The 21099-nt window shown below is 43.0% G+C and overlaps 1 non-coding gene and 1 pseudogene across 1 annotated transcript; one reads left to right on the plus strand and one right to left on the minus strand.

The window, feature by feature from the left end:
* Nucleotides 1-2950: 2950 nt before the first annotated feature.
* LOC129507848 (protein LSM14 homolog B-like) lies at nucleotides 2951-17556 on the minus strand (annotated as a pseudogene).
* Nucleotides 17557-20097: 2541 nt separating this feature from the next.
* Nucleotides 20098-20170, plus strand: TRNAK-UUU (transfer RNA lysine (anticodon UUU)). Its single transcript has one exon. It is a non-coding gene; the product is annotated as a tRNA-Lys (tRNA).
* Nucleotides 20171-21099: the final 929 nt, after the last annotated feature.

A 21099-nucleotide genomic window follows, 5' to 3' on the forward strand; every position in this document is an offset into this window, starting at 1 on the left:
CATTATATTTCTATTTGAAATTTCAAATCGTAGTAAAACATACCCAACACAAAATTTCCCATTTTAGCTATTTTAAATTGCATGGGGAAGTTTTTAGTGTATTCAGAATGTTGTGCAAACACTACCACCATCTGATTTCAGAACATTTCCTCACCCCAAAAGAACCCTGGAACACACTGAGCAGTCACTCCTCATCACCCTCCTCCCCACTCCTAGTAATTCCATTTTACTTCCTGCATCTATGAATTTGCCTGTTCTAGACAACACATATAAGTGGAATAGTACATAATTTATCTTTTAGTATCTGGTTTATCTCAATTAGCATAATGTTTTCAAGGTTAATCCATCTTATGGGGTGTGTCATGTTATAGCATGTATTGTGTTATAGTGTGTTCCAAGTTCATCCATATTATAGCATGATCCATTCATCTCTTGTTCAACACTCAGGTTGTTTCTACCTTTTGGCTGTTGTGAATACTACTGCTGTGAACGTTGGTTACAAGCACCTGAGTCCTTATTTTCAGTTCTTGTTTTAATTCCTGTTGTGATTTTGACCAGGGTTGTATTAAATATATGCATCCATCTTGAAGAGTTGGTGTCTAAAAAATATTGAGTCTTCAGTTTATGAACATGGTATATTTCTCAGTTTATTTAAGTTTTCTTTAATGTTCTGAACCATCTATTTAGTTTTCAGTTTAAAGTTCATACATGTGTTTTGTTAACTTTAACCCTAAATAGTTTATGGCTTTTATAATAGAAATGGAATCATTTGCATTTCATTTTCTGGTTGTTTGCTTCTAGTATATAGAAAGACAATTTTTAAAAAGAATTTTACTTATTATTTTAGAAAGAAAGAAGCTCAAGCAAGGGGAGGAGCAGAGGGAGGGAGAATGTCAGGTAGAATCTCAGGTAGACTCTTCACTGAGCATGGAGCCTTGGCTCCATCTCACGACCCTAAGATCATGACCTGAGCTGCGAAATTGAGTTGGACACTTAACTGACTGAGTCACCTGGGTGCCCTGGCAATTGATTTTTTTAATACTGATCTTATATTGTATCACCTTGTTATATTTACTTATTTTTTTCAGTAATTGTTTTGTAGGTTCCTTGGGGTTTTCCATATAAATAATGTTACCTGTGAATATAGAGTTATACTTCTTCTTTCCCAATCTTTAGGCCTTCTATTTGTCTTATTTTATTAAATCTTTGGTTATTATCTGTTTATTCCTCATATTTATTACTTTTATTTCACCAGCTAGAGCCTCTATTACAATGCTGATGGATATGATGACAGCAGATGCCTATGTCCTATATTCAATCTTAGCAGAAATTTTTATATTTCACCATTAAATAAATCATTTTTATATTTCACCATTAAATAAATCATTTTTATATTTCACCATTAAATAAATCATTGTATTAAATTGTAGAATTTTGATTCAATTCCTAGTTTGCTAAGACTTTTTAAAAAATAAATTGGTATTGAATTTTATCACCTTTTCTGCATCTATTTAAAAGATCATGTAATTTTCTCCTTTATTTTGTTAATATGATGAATTACATCAATTACTCAAATGTTGTGTAAACCTTACATTTCAGGCATAAACCCCATGTGATCCTGACATATTATTTTGTTTAAATCCTGATGGATTCTTGATCTCAGGATCATGAAATCAAGCCCCATGTTGGGCTCTGCACTCAGTGTGGAGTCTGCTTGTGATTGTCTCTCCCTCTGCCCCTTCTCCCACTCTTTTTCTCTCTCTAAAATAAAAATAAGTAAATCCTTAAAAAAAAAAGTTTTAAATGTTGGTGGATCCTGATAGTACACTTTTAAGGATTGTTGCATCTATGTTCATGAAGGATATTGATCTATAATTTTATCATATTTTTGGGGGGATTTGGTGTCAGGATTATGCTGTCCCCATAAAACAACCTGGGAACTGTTCCCTTCCCTTCCTTTATATTTTTGGGAAGATTTGGGGGAAGTATAGTATTATTTCTTCCTTATGTGTTTGATGGAATTTACCATGTGGGCCCGAGGGTTGTTTTCTCTTCTCTTCTCTTCTCTTCTCTTCTCTTCTCTTCTCTTCTCTTCTCTTCTCTTCTCTTCTCTTCTCTTCTCTTCTTCTCTCTCTTCTCTTCTTCTTTCTCTTCTCTTCTCTTCTTTCTCTTCTCTTCTCTTCTCTTCTCTTCTCTTCTCTTCTCTTCTCTTCTCTTCTCCTCTCTCTCCTCTCCTCTCCTCTCCTCTCCTCTCTTCTCTCCTCTCCTCTCCTCTTCCTCTTTTCTTTTTTGTAGTATTCTATTTGTAGTATTCTAATGCATTAAATTTCTTTAATAAACACAGGGCTATTTATTCATTTTTCTATTTCCTCTTGTGCTAGTTTTATTGTATTTTTCATAGAATTTTCCCATTTCATCTTAGTTGGATTTAGTGGCAGGAGTTTGTTCATACTAATACCCTTAGTATTTTTTTGATGTCTACAGAATCTGTAATGATATCTTCTGCTCATTATTCATATTGATAAGTTGTGTGCTTTCTCTTTTTTCTTGATCAGCTTTTCTAGGAAGTATGAATTTTACCAATATTTAAAAAAAAACTACTTTTTCCATTGATTTTTCTTAAACCTTTATCTATTTTCTACTTCATTGCCTTCTAGTCTTTAACATCTATTTACTTAGTTGGGGTTTAATATGCTCTTTTTATAGCTTCTCAAGATAGACACTTACATAATTGATTTTGAATCTTTTTATCTAATATAAACATTTAAAGGTACAAACTTCCCTCTAACAGAGCTGTTCAACAAGATCTCATGCATTTTGCTATGTTGCACTTTTACTATCATTTAGTTTGAAATATTTTCTGATTTCCCTAATGATTTTTTCCTTTGACTCACAAGTTACTTAGAAATGTGTTTTTAATTTCTAAATGTAGTCAGTCTTTTCTCAATTGTCAATAGTTGTGTTTTTGTTTTACAGTGGGTGGAGGGTGGATGAGAATATAAATTTGACTTCTCCTTCTTGTCCCCTTCTCAGCTTTGTCATCTTTAAAATTCAGTTTCTCCTTAAGCTCTTTGTCCAGCTCTGCTCTGTTCAACTGGGCATTGACAGTCTTAAAATCAAAGTTGCCTTCAAGCTTAGTTGTGTTTTCTTTGACATCAGTCTGGCAGTTTTGCCCTCTGGTGTGCTTCCTGACTCGTCCCTAATGTCCTCCTCTGAGGCCTTCCATTGTCCTCATTTACCTACTGGTGACTGTGCACACCTGCCGACTGGACAACATCACTGGTGGTCTTGCTGCTTGGTTGGGGGATGGGGCACTCCCCAGGGACCTGTACCCCACAGGGCCCAGCCAGGTAACAGCTTCTTGGCCTTCAGGTTATCAACAGAACAAGCATGGACAGCCTGCTCCAGCATGGGGCTCTTGCAGCCTGGGACAGATGGAAAACCAGCTCCCTTCGAGGTGAGCTGATGTGGCTCTGAGGACAAGTACGCTCTGAGATGGGCTGTGGGGATGGAGGAGAACCAAGGCTCACCAGCTTCTCCAGACCTAAGAAAGTGGGTCTTACAGGCTGAGCAGAGGGCTAGCAGCCAGCTAGCTGTGGGTGGCATCCCTCTGAAGAGACTGTGAGGCACGTGTGGCTGGAAGGTGGCTGAGCCCAAGCCTGGAGGAGACCCAGCAACAGCAGGATCAAGCAGGAATGCATGCTGAGCCTTTGCAGGTTCACACATGGAGGTATGTGTGATATCGTTTCCCAGGAAAATAATGCAGGCACGCACTTCCTCTCTTGGGGGACCCGCCCATCTGTGGGGCGGTCTTCAGCACCAAAAGACCTCACTTTGGCGAGCACCATGGTGTTGTCCACACTGATGGTGTAGAGGATTCGATGGTGTAGGAAATACTCTGGAGACAAGACCGATCTTGCTGCTGGGGTATCGGGGTTCGGAGGAGCCGCTCAAGACAGTAGCCTCCTGGCTGGGTCACCTTGACAGTATTTTTGTACTTCTTTTTTCCCAGCACAAATCTTAGCATAGAGCAGATACTTGAGTTACACTTGCCCTGACTTCATGCGTTCAGAGCTTTATTCGCTGGCACTACCTGCATGCCTCTCGCTTGTTCTAAAACTTCTGCTGAACAAGTATTGTCTGTTTTTTTTGTGGGGGAGGGCTTTGATTTTTTTTTCAAGATGTGGCAATATATTTTAGGGAGGAAATGTGGCACCCAGACTCCATTTAGAGGGACTTATACAGAGATGTGATGCTGGAGAACTGCAGAAATCTAGTCTTTGTGGGTAAGCGGTTTCCCCTTGAGTCTTGACATTGGTCCAGGAAAGCAAATTGGGCTGCTAATAGAAAGGGCTTACTTAAGCCGTGAGTTGGAGTTCATGCATCATAGACTCCATATATATATATATATATATATATATATATATATATATATATGAATATGGATATATTTAGGTTTAGTGATAAGATGTTTCTGCTCTTCATTCCCAAGTGAATGTCTGCAGTTGGTAGAGTTGACTATAGGCAACATGTTTGTTGTGTCCGCCAGCAAGTCTCCCCAAGGAGCCAGGGCTGATGCAGTGAGACAGCATTTTCTCAATAGTGGGACAAATCATGAATCTTCCTGGTTATGAATGAACTTTTCACCATGATCTTCCTCTCTTCCTTGAACATAATGCCAACTCCCTTTCCCCTTCTTCAAAGTGCTGCCTTCAAAACAAGTCCTGCAAACCTCCTCCAACCCTCCCTATAGCCTTATGTCATGAAATAATTGATAGTTTCAGATCTTATTATGTCCAGTACCACTGCCAGGTCACATGCCTTTCCTTATGAATAGGGCTGCCAGTTTCCAAGCTTGATGTGATCATTTACCTACAAGAGGGAAAAAAAAACATGTGTGTTGAAGAAAGAATTTCCTACATATACCTGGCCAGATGGGTGAAGCCAATGGATGTGAATGGAAGAAGCATCCCAACCATTTGGTGCAGGGCAGCCTAAGAAGTTGGGGCTTCTCCCCATAGCCTAGGGAATCCCTCTCCCTACCTCTTACCAGAATTTCTGGTCTTCAAAGGAGTCATAGTCTTTCTTAAAGCTAATCACTCTCCCTAAGCTCTGGATCCCACCTCTGGATATGTTTACTCGAAACCTACCTAGCTCCTTTTCAGGCATCCTCAGTATTTCATTTTCTATGCTCCTTATCCTGGGCCTTCATATGTTTATTGCTTTCCTTTATCTTAAAATTGCCACTTCTAGCTACTATTTAATGTTTTTCTTCTGTCTTCCCTTAATGAACTCCAGATTTGAGTGATATGCACCTGCTACCTTCACTTCTTCACCTTTTGTTTTCCTCTTCCTTTGGAATATGCCTCTCATTCATTCTACTGAAAGTTATCCTCAGGGAGGTCTCTGCTCAGTTCATTATTTCTACCCCCTGCCATTTTCTTTCTTTCTTTCTCCCCTTTTACCTTTGTTCCTTATTCCTATATCTCCACATCATCCATAGGCAATGTTATGTTTGATATTCATCCATGTTGTGTGTATATCAGCAAATCTTTTCTTATTGCTATATAATAATGTGTACTTTTTGTAATATTGTTATAAAATGTAAATGGTTACTTTTAATTAACCTAAATGATTTTGTTACAAATACCATTCTTTTTATTATTTTTTACTTTTTAAGATTTTATTTATTTGTGCATGAGAGACATACAGAGAGAGAGGCAGAGACACAGACAGAGGGAGAAGCAGGTTCCACGCAGGGAGCCCGACATGGCACTTGATCCCGGATCTCCAGGATTCCACCCCAGGCCAAGGCGGCGCTAAACCACTGAGCCACCTGGACTGCCCCCATTCTTTTTAAAAAATATTTTATTTATTTACTTGAGCACAAGCTGGATGAGGGGCAGAGGGAGAAGCAGACTCCCCACTGAGCAGGGAGCTGGACCAGGACTCAATCCCAGGATCCTGGGATAATGACCTGAGCTGAAGGCAGATGTGTAATTGACAGAATCACTCAGGGACCCTATGCTGTTTACTTTTTTCACTTAATATTGTGTCTCTGAAGCTTGCTTTGAGCATATCTAATCTATTGTTCCTAATTGCTCTGTCAATTTTGATACAGTGGGCTAACCTGACTTGTGTTCTCCCCTTCTCCCAGTTACTTTTATTATTCTTACTTCTGCTCTCTAATACTGTGACTTAATTATTTTTTTCTCATAGTTCTGCTTCTCTGTGCCAGTATTCATCCAACAGTGGGGCTACTCCCATAGCGGGCATTAGGAGGCATTTGGAAATGTGTAGAGATGTTTTGGGGGTAGAAGCATTCCTAGCATTTAGTGCCCAGGGATGTTATATGCGCAGTGATGGATGAAACATCTAGCACAACAAAGAATTGCTCCTCTCACCATGTCCATAGTGGCCTGTGGGAAACTCTGCATTCTGACTACCAGATTTGACCTCTGTAGCTCCAACTTCTTACCTTCTCTCCACCTTCCTTCATCACACATTCACATGGGTGACTAGCCATCCCCATAAGTTAAATTTGCCTGAAGTCAAAATCTGTCTTCTTCCCAGTATTCCTGTTTCTTCAGTGAATTTCCTTTTTAAAATTTTAATTTTTATAAACTGTTATGGAAAATCTCAAACATTTACAAAAGCCAACAGAATAGTATAATCAAGCTCCATGTATCTATTGTCTAGCTTCAACAACAATAAACACATGGTAATCTTATCTCATTTCCTTATATTTATATCTCTCTGGCTGCACATGATATTACCATCTTTTGTGGAGGCCGAGAAAAATTAAGGCCATTCCACCTCAAGTTTAGCATTAGCACAAATACAGCCATCTTAGGTCCCTAGGAATAAGAGCTGAACTTTACAGGAAAAACTGCAGATTGTCCTAGGCAGGGAATCCCATATCAGAAAGACAATAAAGCTCAGAATGCCCTCAGCAGAGAATCCCGTATCAGATCCCCCCACCCTTTCCCCCATATTGGAATGGAAAAAATTCCTCCACCCCTTCTGAAGATCCCCTTGACCAGCCCATAAAAAATCCAGCTGTAACCCACTTTGGGGTCCAAGTCCCTGCTCTGCTGTATGGAATATACTTGGACCCAAGCTCGAGCTTGTAAATAAACCCTCATGTACTTGCATTGGTGTGGGCTCCTTGGTGGTTTCTCGGATTCGCAATCTTGGGCACAACATTTGGGGGCTCGACTGGGATCTGAGAGACCTCCAGGACCCTATCCCGAGTGTCCCACACGTGGTGAGTGCACTCAACTTTTTCCACCTTTTGCGCGCATATTCTCTGAGAGCTCTAAACTGTACTTTTACCTGTAGGAATTCCAATCCGTATTGTGTTGACATCAGCTTAGGCGGACGCGCTGGCGGGCGGTTGGTCGACCCAGGGTCTTGGAAGACGTCCCTAGCCCCTGCCTGGAGGACAGGGTCCTCATCTGTGAGAAGGACAGGGTTCTCATCTGTAAGGAGGGCCGGCTGCCAGCCCTTTGGGTTACTTTCTGTTTTGTCTCCGTGGCTGCACTGGAACGTTTGTCTGTTACTGTGTTCTTGTTAACTGTTTGTGCGTTTGACTGTGCTATTTGTTAACTGTCATAACTGTGCCTTGGTGTGGATGGGGGACATAATGGGGCAGACCCCCCCCCACCCTTATGCTCTCCCACTTCTCCGACGTTAAAGAAAAAGCTCACAATCTGAGCACAGACATACAGAAAGGGAAATTTCGAACTTACTGCAAGTCAGAATGGCCAACCTTTGATGTGGGATGGCCCCGAGAAGGAACTTTCCATCTACCTATTATCTTACAGGCTAAGGCCGTGATCTTCAGGGATAAACCGGATGGCCACCCTCACCAGGTGCCCTACATCCTGGCTTGGCAGGACCTGATCAAGAATCCCCCTCCTTGGCTAAAACTATTTTTACCCCCCAAAGCAGGACCTACCAAGATTCTAGCCCTGCGGAAAGGTCGAGAAGGAGACGGACTGTAAGATAAAAGCGCCTCTTTATCCAGTTTTACAGGATTCCTCCCTGGAGGAACCTGATCCTCCCGCCGTCCTACTGGGCACCCCCTCGCCCTTCCGCCCCCCCATCAGAGGTACCGGGGGCTGCAGAAGGAGAGCCACCCCTCCCAGATGAGGGAATTTCTGTGCCGGCAGTGGGGACGCGCAGACAGACCCACCGTGCAGCCCCATCCCCTAAGGCGGGCCGCTGGACTCCACCGCCCTTCCCCTCCGCGCCATGGGACCCCCCCCCCCCAACGAGATTGGCGGACAGCTAATGTTGTACTGGCCGTTCTCCACCAGTGATTTATATAATTGGAAAACCCAAAATGCTAAGTTCTCTGATAATCCGAGAGAGATCGGAGAAAGATCTAATCAGGCTTTTAGATACTGTTCTCTTTACCCACCAGCCTACTTGGGATGACTGCCAACAGCTCTTGCAGGTTCTCATCACCACCGAAGAGAGGAAAAGAATTCAGGTAGAAGTCTGGAAGTCTGTCCTGGGAGAGGACAGACAGCCGACTCAAAACCCAAACCTCATAAACGCTGCCTTCCCCTTATCCCTCCCTATCTGGGACCACAACTTGGCTGACAGTAAGGGGAGACTCCGGGTCCACCACCAGACTCTAATGGCAGGTCTCCAGGCTGCCACGCACAAGCCAACCAATCTGGCAGAGGTATATGATGTGAGACCGGGTAAGGATGAGAGTCCAGCAGCCCTCTTAGAGAGAATCATAGAGGCTTTTAGGCAGTACACCCCTATGAACTCAGAAGCCCCAGAAACAAAGGCTGCAATTATCATGGCTTTTGTTAACCAGGCCACTCTGGACATTAAAAAGAAATTGCAAAGAGTAGAGAGACTGGGAGAGAAAAGCTTGCAGGACTTAGTAATAGTAGCAGAAAGAGTCTATAATAATAGAGAAAGTCCAGAAGAGCAATAAACCCAACTAAGTGACCAGCAGACCTGAAACCTGGCCAAGATCCTGCTGGCCACAACCATGGATGACCCACAGGAAAGACGGAGGCACCTCAAGAAGCTGGCTTCAGGGACAAGTAAGGAGGATGGCCCTGGTCCCCGTCGGGAGCACCCTAAACTGAACAAAAACCAATGTGCCCATTGCAAGGAAGAGGGCCACTGGGTGAAAGACTGTCTTAACAAAAGACCTAAGGCCCCTGCCAAGATCTTGGAGATGGAGGACCTGGACGATTAGGGGAGTCGGGGTTCAGCACCCCTCCCCGAGCCCAGGGTAACTCTCGGAGTAGAGGGGCAACCTGTTGAATTCCTAGTGGACACTGGGGCACAACACTCAGTTTTATTACAACCCCAAGGGAAAATGGCAAGCAAGACTTCATGGATGCAAGGGGCCACAGGCACCAAACAGTACTCATGGACTACCAGAAGAACTGTGGATCTCGGCATGGGCCGGGTATCCCACTCCTTCATGGTCATCCCTGAGTGCTCCTACCCATTATTAAGTCGGGATTTGCTCACCAAGATGGGGGCACAAATTCGCTCCCCCCTCCCAGGGGCAAAAATCCTAAATAAGGAGGGGCACCCGATTCAGGTGCTGGTCCTGAGTTTAGAAGACGAATAGCAAGAAGACCACCAATTACTTAACACTGCCCCCTCCAAATTCCCCCACCAGTGTCTCAAATAAAAATTGATGATGGGGAGCAAATTGATGGACTTTAAATGGATCCAGATGGGACATAGTAAATAGGTCTTGAAAATTATCACTACTAAACCTGAAACTTTTATTCTATTGAGGCTTACTGAAGGTCACATAAGCTCTGTTATCTTTTTGCAATTTGTTAGTAAAAAAAATGGCTAAAATGATGGTTAATTGTTTCCAAGTTTTCATAAGTAATTGTTAAGATACCTATCAAAGTCCTTGGTAACCTGAAACCTTAGTTACATTTTGATGATAAATGGAATTAAATTCATCGGACATCTAGGTCTTTTCAAAACAGGAAAACGTGCTGAAACGTTGATTTGAATCTGTTGGTGAACATGCTTTGTACTTAACTGTTTCATAAATTTGCCGTCTAAAGAGTTCTGGTGTTCGAAAATCGCTTACTCCTTAGTTTTCACTGGAGACTAGAATTCTTAGTTCTTAAGGAACCTTAGGAACTAAGGTTCCTAAGAATGGAAAAACTCTGCAAAAATAAGACTGATGACTGATAAAGAAAGCAACTCTATATGTAGAAAAGAGATATGTAAGAAAAATGTAAGGAATGGGAATATATTTTTGTTCAAGATAAAAGAAAGTAATTTTGTCCTAAATGAGACTGACTGGAAAGAAATGGCTTGGGACAAATTCTGAATGCAAAGGAAGGTATAAAAGGGTTGTGAAGGGAAATCCTTGGAAAGGAATTTTAGATGTGGTCAGGACAGACTAAGACCAAAGTAAATGGATTTTAAAGTACAAGAGTATAAGGTTAAAAGTCTACTTTCTGTTCAAAAGTTTCCTTGATTTGTTGGTCTGCTCTTGATAAGAGCAGCAGTTTTGTCTAAGGAGTCAGATATGCGGAGGGAGTGGTAACCATGGAAACGGAGACCCTCTGGGCAGAGCCATTGGCAGCCTGAACATCGGCTCAACGGGCAGAACTGACCGCACTGGCCAAGGCGCTGACCATGGGAGAAGGTGAAAGAATCAACATCTACACCGACAGCAGGTACGCCTTCGCCACCGCTCACCATGGAGCCCTTTACAGAGAGAAAGGGCTTCTGACAGCAGAGGGGAAAACTACTAAAAACAAAACAGAGATTCTTGAACTCCTGAGGGCCCTCTGGCTGCCCAATGCACTAGCTATCATCCGTTGTCCAGGACACCAGAGAGCAGACACACCAGTAGCCGGGGGAAACTGGCTAGCCGACTCAGAAGCTAAGGAGGCGGCCCTAAATGTGACCCAGGTTTTAACAACCACACTACCTAATCAGGGGGCACCGACCCTGCCTGACACCCCCAACTATACTGACACTGACTTACACTGGATCAAACGCTTGTGTATGACCCAGTGCTTGCGGGGCTGGTGGAGGGCCGCAGACTCCAGCATCATCCTGCCAGAGGAACTAGGATGGCGAATCCTATCCAGAATGCATCGGAGTACTCATATGGGAACAAGGAAGATAGAAGATCACTATTAAAGACTCTTGAGCAAAGATCAAGCAAATTGTAGCAAGCTGCCACTGCCACGCATGCCAGTGGCACTGCAATGGCTACATTAGGGTAGCTCATGTAACAGGGAAAGGAGAAAACTGATTCTCTGTAGACCAGGTATGCTTTCTGTAGACCAGAAAGTACGAGCCATGTTCAGCAATGTGAGAGATTAGCCCTTACCAATCTCTCAAAGGGGGGATTGAGCTCATTTCTTAATTAACTTTAAGTAGGTCTTTCTTTCCAAGTGATGTGCCTAGGCCAAGGACAGACCTCCTCAAAGCAAACATGTTACAAAGGAAATATAAACAGGTGTCAAGCCCAATGAAGGTCTGTTGCTCTCCACTCAAACCTGTTAGAAAAGTTGGAACCTTTGTTTCAGTCCAACTTACCTGGAAACCAAAGTAATGATTCCCATGGAAAAGACGTGACACATAGCTGACCAACTCCATCCATAGCAGGGGATGAAAAGGCCATAGCAGATGGGTGGGAGAGACAGAAACTCTACTTCTGGGACCAGACACACAGCAGGAGGAATCTTATAGGCCTGGAGTTTCTTGGAGGAGCGAGGGGCTTATGTCCCATTCCAGGACCCACACTAGAGTCCCGACGCCCCCAAAATACCTGGCTTTGGAAGCTAAAGGGGCCTATGTCCTGGGTCCCTGGGGGGCTGTGGAGTCTGAGATACTCCTTTTGAAAGGCTCCTAGGTTGATTCACTCTTCCCACAGTTGACTGATTATATGTCAAGGAGATTCGTTTACTAAGCTTAAAGTGTCTGCTGGAGGGGCAGGGACCAGTGGAACCTTCTTCATAGAGGGGGTGCTGATAAGCCCGGTTTTTGCCTGTTCCCTCTGCCTGACAGGTGCAGAGGCATAGGTGGGCAGGACACAAGTGCCCTGAGGCTGGGTCCCCAGCACTCTCCTCCCACATCCCTGAGGCCCTGCCAGCCCCTGGCTCAGCACCTCCTGGCAGCCTCTCATGCTGGTGGGCCAGCATGTGCCACGTAGGTAAAGTGAGCTGAATCAGACAGAGAAATACTGCATGATTTCACTTTTACGTGGATTCTGAAAAAACAGAGCAAAGGAACAAACAAAACAAAACTCACAGGGAACAGACTGGTTGTTGTCAGAGACGAGAGGTTGGAGGGTGGGTGGAAGGCATGGAGCAGATAATGATGCAGGGTAACTAGACTTAGTATGGTGATAACTTTGTATTGTATACAAATATCAAAGTATTATGTAGTGCACCTGAAACTAATGCTATATACAAAATTTACCTCAAAGCCAAACTTCGTTTAAAACGTTATCAACTCAGACAGTGTAGTATTTGTGCAAGGACAGACAAAAGGGCTAATGGAATAGAAAGGGTGCACATTTTGTATCAAATAAACAGGATATAGAAGAGTATTGAAAGCAAGGACTTTCCAATAAATTGTGCTGGTGTAATTACATATCTAAATGGAAACAAATACACCACACATAAAAATAAATTCCAGACACATTAATGCTGAAACATAAAAGGCAAAAGCATAAAAGATGTAGAAGAGAATATAACAAAATACACTGAGAACTTTTGGATAGGAATAAGGCATAAGACACAACAGCACTAAACAGGGAACATGGGTAAATGTATGAGATCAAATTCACAGATGATTTTAAGAATAAGTGAAATGAAGAACTCATTCACCAAAAAGCACTAGGAAAAATGAATCTGTCGCAAAAGGGAAGAAGATATTTGCAATATAAATAACTCGCACAGGACTAGCATGAAAATATAGAATATAGAAAGAACTTCTATGACTATGAGGTCTATGAGAGAGAAAGGAAGCTGGACAGAAAACATTGAGCCTGAGATGTCATCAGTGTGTCTTCTGCTTTACTGTTAGAAGTCAGTTACTATGGCCCTCCCAGGCAAGAAGAGAGGATTTGGACCAAAATTCTGATGACAGGAATGCCAAAGAGTTTGTGGACTTACTTTATTATTATTTTTATATTTTTTAAGATTTTATGTAGTTATTCATAAGAGACAGAGAGGCAGAGACACAGGCAGAGGGAGAAGCAGGCTCCCTGTGGGGACCCCGATGCGGGACTCTGGGATCATGACCTGAGCCAAAGGCAGATGCTCAACCACTGAGCCACCCAGGTGCCCCCTATTTTTAAAAAAGATTTATTTATTTATTTATTTATTTAAGAGAGGGAGAGAACATGAGCAAGTTGGGAGCCTGTCGAGGGGCTCAATCTCATGACCCATGAAATCACAACCTGAGCCAAAACCAAGAGTCATATGCTCAACTGACTGAGCCACCCAACTGCCCCTGTGGACATACTTTAAAACAACTACAGCAAACTTATTAGAAATTAGGAAAAAGGGGATTCCTGGGTGGGTCAGTGGTTTTAGCTCCTGCCTTCAGCCCAGGGCATGATTCTGGCCTTCAGCCCAGGGCATGATTCTGGAGTCCAGGGCATGATTGAGTCCCGCATCAGGCTCCCTGCATGGAGCCTGCTTCTCCCTCTGCCTCTCTGTGTGTGTGTGTGTGTGTGTCTCTCATGAATAAATAAATAAAATCTTTAAAAAATGAATTAGGGAAATGAAAATTAATCCTGTTATTAGATGTTACTGATCTTCCACCAGAATTGCTAAAATTAAAAACATAAGAGGTACTAATTATTGGCAAGGCTGTTAAGTAATAACTTTCATCACTACTATTGAGAATGTAAACTGATACAAATACTATGGAAAACAGCTGGGGATCCCTGGGTGGTGCAGCGGTTTAGCACCTGCCTTTGGCCCAGGGTGCGATCCTGGAGACCCAGGATCGAATCCCACGTCGGGCTCCCAGTGCATGGAGCCTGCTTCTCCCTCTCCCTGTGTCTCTGCCTCTCTCTCTCTCTCTCTCTGTGTGTGACTATCATAAATAAATAAAAATTTTAAAAAATCTTTAAAAAAGAAAACAGTTGGACTTTAGTAAGTTGAAGATACACATACCGTGTTATCCTAGATCTCTATCCAAGAGAAATATATGCAAATGTACAGCAGGAGATTTTTAAGAGGATTTTCACAGTAGTGTTGTTTGTAGAGTCAACAATTGAAAACAAGTGGAATGCACATTTGCACCAACTTGAATAAACGGTGTGGAATACTATTCAGCAATTGACAACAGGTCAGAACTACAGAAAACAACACTGATGAACCTTACAAACATAATTTTGTGAAAGGAAGACACAAAGGAAGCATTTAGTAGGATTATGCTTATATAAGTTTCAAAACCAAGCAAAATTAGGTTATATTGTTTAGGGATATATATATGTACATGGTGAAATATATCAAGAATGTAAATACACAGTTACTGTAAAAGTCAGGAAAACTGAATTTTCCTGGGGGCATAAGGAGAACATGGAGGGAGCGCAGAAATCATACAGGGAAGAGACACACAATTTCCTGATTGCCAGCAACTCCCTGATCAGTCTTGAGTGACAGTTAGATGTTCGCTTTATAATTACTTGTTAACCTGACAATGTAGATTTTATTTACCTCTCTGTGTATTCTATTTCATAATAAGAAAAAAAAAACAGAACAAACAAGGAAGCTTCCTCTGTATCATGTAAAGATTTCCAACATATAGTGAAGTATCAAAAGCAAGGCCCAGAACCAAGGAATATATAGGTGAAAGTGGATAAAGAAATTCCAGAAGGATTGGTTCAAATTTAAGAACAGCAGAACAAGGTAGGAACCAGGTAGGTAGGCAGGTGATAAGGGAAATGTCACTGTATAATTATTTTGAACTTGTGATTGCTTTACTATTTCAAAAATACTAAACCACTAAATAAGTAAAATCTCTTATTAGAGCAATATTCAGAAGGCTTCCAGGAATGTGCATCCTCTTAAGAACAGAATTCCCATTCCTTGGAATGCTGTGCATTATATCCTCATCCTTTGGCACCAGTGGCTCAGGAGTCAGGCTTTATTCCTGGGCAGCTACAGGTCTGGAAAGGGGAAGGACTAATGATGACAGAGGTTAATACGTGTGGCCCAGCAGGTGAGACTAGGAACATCAAGTGCTAAGTCCCACCACAAGCTTTGATACCTCCTCAAACACTGACTAGCTTGGCAGACCACAGAATTAGGCATAAGATTCACAGTTAGCAACTCAGATTTATACACGTGACCAGGAGCCGTATACACAGAATCTAGAACACTTGACCTATGAAAAGACCATTCCTGTCCCCTTTCGGGGTTAAGCTCCTGAAATTTGCTTCCCCATCCTCTTGCAGAAGACTTGTTTACTGAGTGCTTCCTATGTGGCTGGTAGGCCATTCATTCAACATTTACTTAACAAACTGTTAACGAGTAGCTGCTGTATGACACATATTCCCTTAGATACAGGGACAATAGTTTTGTTCAAACATCTCTGTCTTCATGGATTTTTGCTTTCTAATGGGAAATTCAGACAAATGGATTTTAAAATATATGGTATAAGTACTAATAAAAAAATAAAGGAGGAAGATAATAGGGATGACTTCTTAAAAAGTGTTTTGAAATTTTAAAGTTGCTGGGGCACCTGGGTGGCTCAGTGGTTGAGCATCTGCCTTTGGCTCAGGTCATGATCCTGGGGTCCTGGGATCGAGTCCTCCATCAGGCTCCCTGTTGGGAGCCTGCTTCTCCCTCTGCCTATGTCTCTGTGTCTCTCATGAATAAATAAATAAATACTTTTTTTAAAAAAATTAAATTTGCAGGGCAGCCCTGGTGGCGCAGCGGTTTAGTACCACCCGCAGGCTGGGGTGTGATCCTGGAGACCCAGGATCGAGTCCCATGTTGGGCTCCCTGCATGGAGCCTGCTTCTCTCTCTGCCTGTGTCTCTGCCTCTCTCTCTCTCAAATAAATAAATAAAACATTAAAAAAAATTTAAAAAATTAAATTTGCTGAACAGGTAAGATTTCCCTGAGAAGGTGATATTTGTTTTTTTTTTAAGATTTTATTTATTTATTCATGAGATATACAGAGAGAGAAAGGCAGAAACATAGGCAGAGGGAGAAGCAGGCTCCCTGCAAGGAGCCCCATGGGGGACTTGATCCTGGGACAGGATCACACCCTAAGCCAAAGGCAGATGGTCAACCTCTGGAGCCACCCAGGTGTCCCAAGAAGGTGGTATTTGACCTAAACCTAAAGGACAGGAAGAAATGAGGAACCTATTTGGAGAAACAAAAGTGTTTCCAGGCAGAGCACACAGGGACTGCAAAGGCCCTGAGGCTGGGGCAGGCCTGACTTGTGCTGACTGTCTAAGGATGAGCAGGAGGCTGTGTGGCTGGAGAAGAGGGGTGGAGGGAGAGGATAGGGCAGGCAATGGCTGTGCAAGTCACTAGAAACACTTTGGCTTTTATATTGGCATCAGAGTGGAGCCCTTGGAGAGTTTTGCACTAATTCTGTATTTAGAAAATAGATAGAAAAGAGAAATAGAAACAGGAAGGCCACAGTGAAGAGTCTATTGCAAAAATTGCAAGAGGTGATGGTAGATGTCTAGCGTGAGGGCAACGAAAATAGTTAAGAAAAGGTTGGCTAATGGATACACTTCAAGGGCGAGGCTGATGGATGGGATCTAGGATCCCAGTGGGAGGGAGAATCCACAGACAACTGCAGCTGCTGCTTGTTGAGATGGGGAGGATGGGTGAGCTCCTTTGGGGTGGAGGGAAGAGCAGGAGTTCCGTTTTTGACAATGTTATGTTTAAAATACCTGTGGAGGGGTGCTCAGTAGGTTGAGTGTGTGCCTTCAGCTCAGGTCATGATCCCAGTGTCTTGGGATCAAGCCCCACATAGTGCTACCTGCTCAGCGGGGAGCCTGCTTCTCCCTCTGCCCCTTCTGCTCCCCCTGCTTGTGCTCTCTCTGTGTCAAATAAATAAATACAATCAAATAAAATAAAATACCTGTGGCGAAAGCAGTTGCATCAGTGACTGTGGAGTTTGAAGGAGCAGGTCAAGATGAAGAGACATTTGCATATGCATGGTGTTTAAGGATTGAGCCCTGAGCATGCTAACGTTTAGGGAAGGAATTTACAAGAAAATTATAATATAGCACGTAATAAGTGCTATTAATAAACTTGAAATAATCTCAGAAATCCTGGGTGTATTCCAGGAGCTTCAAAAACCAGTTTTGAGTCAGCAGAAGCTTTCAGAAGGAGGTAAGGGGTAACGTAAGGGGAACTGAGACCTAAAGAACAAGGAGGGGGCTGGTCACTGGAAAAAGGCGGAGGAATTCCAAGGCAGCCACCCCTGCGAAGTGGAAAAGCAGGAGGACGTGACACGGCGGGAATGTCACGGTCGCGAGCGCTCCGGCCGCAGAGCCCGCGGGACAGACAGACTGCCGGGGGCCTGTGCCCGCAGACATGCCCGGAAGCAACCTGTGTGCAAGCACAGCAAGTCCTGGTCCCTGTCAGACCGGATCCACACTTACCCAGTCGGAATCGGATTCTGGAAGGCAAAGAAAAGCGTCTTGGCGATTTTCGGTGGGATCTGAGGCGACATCCGTGACCCGGGGCCGCAGGGCCGGCGGGGTGAGGGCGTACCCCGCGGTTCCTCCCCGCGCGCGGGTCCTTGGGGCGCGCCCCGCCGCCGGGGTCCAGACAGGGTCGGGAAAGCGGGTCCCAGGGCTGCACTGGGCGGGTCCGGAAGGCGGGAACGCGGAGAGGCTGCCGGAACCACCTGTCTCTTCAGGGGACCGGGTTTAAAGCCAAGAAAAGCGAGGAATGAGCGAGGAAGGACGAAGGAAAAAGATGGACGAGGGGGAAAGAAGTGAAACCATTTTCATATTGGAAAAACTAATTGCGATCCTGGGATTGAAGGTTGGCGAGGACGCATCTGCTCACAGCGGGGAGCAGCGGGGTCCACTGTCACCGAGTCCGAGCCATCCTCTCCTGCGAGTTTTACCGCAACTCCAGCTCAACTGCATGCAAACAGCTTAACTGAGTCTATTTCTAGACCTTTCATGGTTAACCTTTCCTAAGGAAAAACCTTTCTAAAATTCTTCTGGGAATCAGTCTGCCAGGGAAGGACAGCTCCAAATCCCATGTCCGCCCCTCCCCCTCGGAAAAATCTCACCCTTATGCGTGGTAAATGAAGGCATTTCTGCAAACACCCGTTTGCCTGAGGCTCCCTGTCCTGGGTGCGGAACTACCCTCCTTGCGGATTCCCAGTGTGGGAACAATTGGAGAGCGTGCTCGCTTTGGCAGCACATATACTAAAAAATGGGAACAATTGGAGATACTGAGTCAGAGATGCCTCCTTCAGTTGAGGTGCTCTCTTACAGGATTTCGTTGGGGAAGGAGGGGGAGAATAACGAATTTACATCCACATCCATTACATCTTCCAGCAAAGGGGGTCTTCAAATTTTTTAATTTATTTTTTGGGGGGCTGTCTTCAAATTATCTATTATTTTGCATTACAAGTAGATGCAAATCTAACCCAATCCACAGAGGTATTTATTTTTTTTAAAAAATAACCATTTTAGTGCTCATTTCGGCAGCACATATACTAAAACAAAAAACAAAAACAAAAACAAAACAAAACAAAACAACAACAAAAAACCCACCATTTTATTTATTTTAGAGAGAAAGCACAGGAGCTGAGGGTGGGGGAGGAGCCGAGGGAGAGGGAAAAGCAAGCACCTCGCTGAGCAGGAGCCCCACCTTGAGACTTGACCCCAGGACCCCTGGATCATGACCTGAGCCTGAGCTCAAGGCAGACACTTAACCTATTTAGTCACCTAGGTGCCCCAGCAGGGAAGTATTTTTAACACAGATTTGGGATCACGGGAAATAACCGCAGATTTCAATGTTTGTACCTGTATTTGGTGCCTAGAAGTCTGTAGGAGAATCAAGAAAGACTAAATAAAAAATGATGGTATTGGGATAAAATTCTATGGGAGACATGGAATGGAAATAACGAATTCAAGGAGATAAAGGATCATTGTAAAATCTTCCACAGAAGGTTAAAGAAGGGGTCTCTCTGTGTCTCTCTCCCTCCCTCTAGTTCTTAAGGGATATTGCTAAGTATTAAATTACTAAACTTTTTAGATTCCTGTGATATAAGTCACAATACCTTCAGAAGAATTTAAAGATATGACAAGGGACACCTGGTTGGCTCAGTGGTTGAGCATCTGCCTTCAGTTCAGGCCTTGATCCCTGGGTCCTAGGATTGAGTTCTGCAACTGGCTCCCTGTGGGAGCCTGCTCTCCCTTATCTATGTCTCTGCCTCTCTCTCTGTGTCTCTCATGGATAAATAAACAAAATCTAAAAAAAAAAAAAAAAGAATTTGAAGATATGATGAAAAATGCTGCATGTCCACTCAAACAATGTCAAAGGGGATACCAAGTTGTCAAAATTCTTTATAGGAGCCAAGAACACCAGTGAACTGGACAATGTAGGGCCATCCATAGTCACCAGACATTTCCCTTCCTTTTTAATGACTCACCTTTTTTCTTGAACGGAGAAAAAAATCGGTAGATGTTACCAAATTGGCAGATTCTTACAATTGTTCTCCATTGGTTCCCTTTCACTTTTCTTGTTTTTTTTATTATTTATTTATATTTTATTGTTTCTTTGTTTCTCTTTCTGTCCTTTTTGGTTATTTCTTGGTGCCCAGTAAATAAAAGCTGGCAGATTTTGCTAAGCATTCCATAAATATTTATTGGGAGCAATCAGTTGGTTTCTTTTGTTTATTTTCCCTTTTTACAACTGTATTCAAATAAGGATTGTTTTCTTGATGGCACTTAAACTCTACCTACCTACAGAAAACATAAACAAGTGCTGGGTGAATTGATTATAGAGGTTACACCTGCTGGGTTGCCTTTCCTGAATGAATGCAAGAATGTATTGATCACACTAGTAAGCTTGATCCTTTTTATGGATATGGAGAAGGCTTTTTATCTTGAGCCTGGGTAGCTCAGTTGGTAGAGCATCAGACTTTTAATCTGAGGGCCCAGGGTTCAAGTCCCTGTCCAGGCAGCAGCATGGTCTTTACCTTCCCTAGATCTGGGAGTCTTCAGCTTCCTTCAAAGAAGGAAGTTTGTGTTTTAGTTTGACTTTTACCTGTTTAGAGTGAGAGAATACCGAAAAGTCAGTTACCATCAACCTTAACCAGTAGCTAGGATTTACTACTCTATTCCAAGCAGAAGATGACTTTAGCACTTATTTTTTTAAAAGATTTTTATTCATTTATTCATGAGAGACACAGAAAGAGGCATAAGCAGAGGGAGAAGCAGCAGGCTTCCTGAGGGGAGCCTGATGCAGGACTCGATCCCAGGACCCAGGGATCATGATTTGAGCCAAAGGCAGATGCTCAACCACTGAGCCACCCAGGTGCCCCAACTTTAGCACTTTTTTTTTTTTTAGCACTTTTTAATAGAGATTTCCCCAGGAATACAGTACAAAAGACTTACAGTCCATGGTGTATAGGAAAGCTATCCTTCTAGACTAGGGTGTTTTAGGAAAGGAACTAGAAACCAGATTTATTGAGTGAAGTGTTCACTGTATCAAAACCCAGGCCCCTTAGATTTGCAATCCTTTGCAACTGAGCTACCTGGCAGATGGGGAGAGCTCTCTGCCAAGCCCTAGCGATGTCATTAGTATGGAGTTACTTGACATATACTGCAGTTTGGTCTTAGGTGAAATACTCATCCTACCCAGAAACACAGGACACTTTGTCATTCATTTCCACAATTTTGGTCAATTGTGAGTTGATGTGTGCAGTTGATTGCTCAGTGGATTGTATCTTTCTCTAGAAATACACATTTCCCCTCCCTTTCCGCCTAAGGATTGTACTTTCCATTCCATTTGAAGATGGTTCACCTAGAAAAATCCCAAGGAACCTAAAACAAAAACCTCCTAGAACTAATACATATGTTCAGCAAAGTCTCAGAATACAAGATCAAAAT

The sequence above is a fragment of the Nyctereutes procyonoides genome, unplaced genomic scaffold (assembly GCF_905146905.1).
Source record: "Nyctereutes procyonoides isolate TBG_1078 unplaced genomic scaffold, NYPRO_anot_genome, whole genome shotgun sequence".
Classification (NCBI taxonomy): domain Eukaryota; kingdom Metazoa; phylum Chordata; class Mammalia; order Carnivora; family Canidae; genus Nyctereutes; species Nyctereutes procyonoides.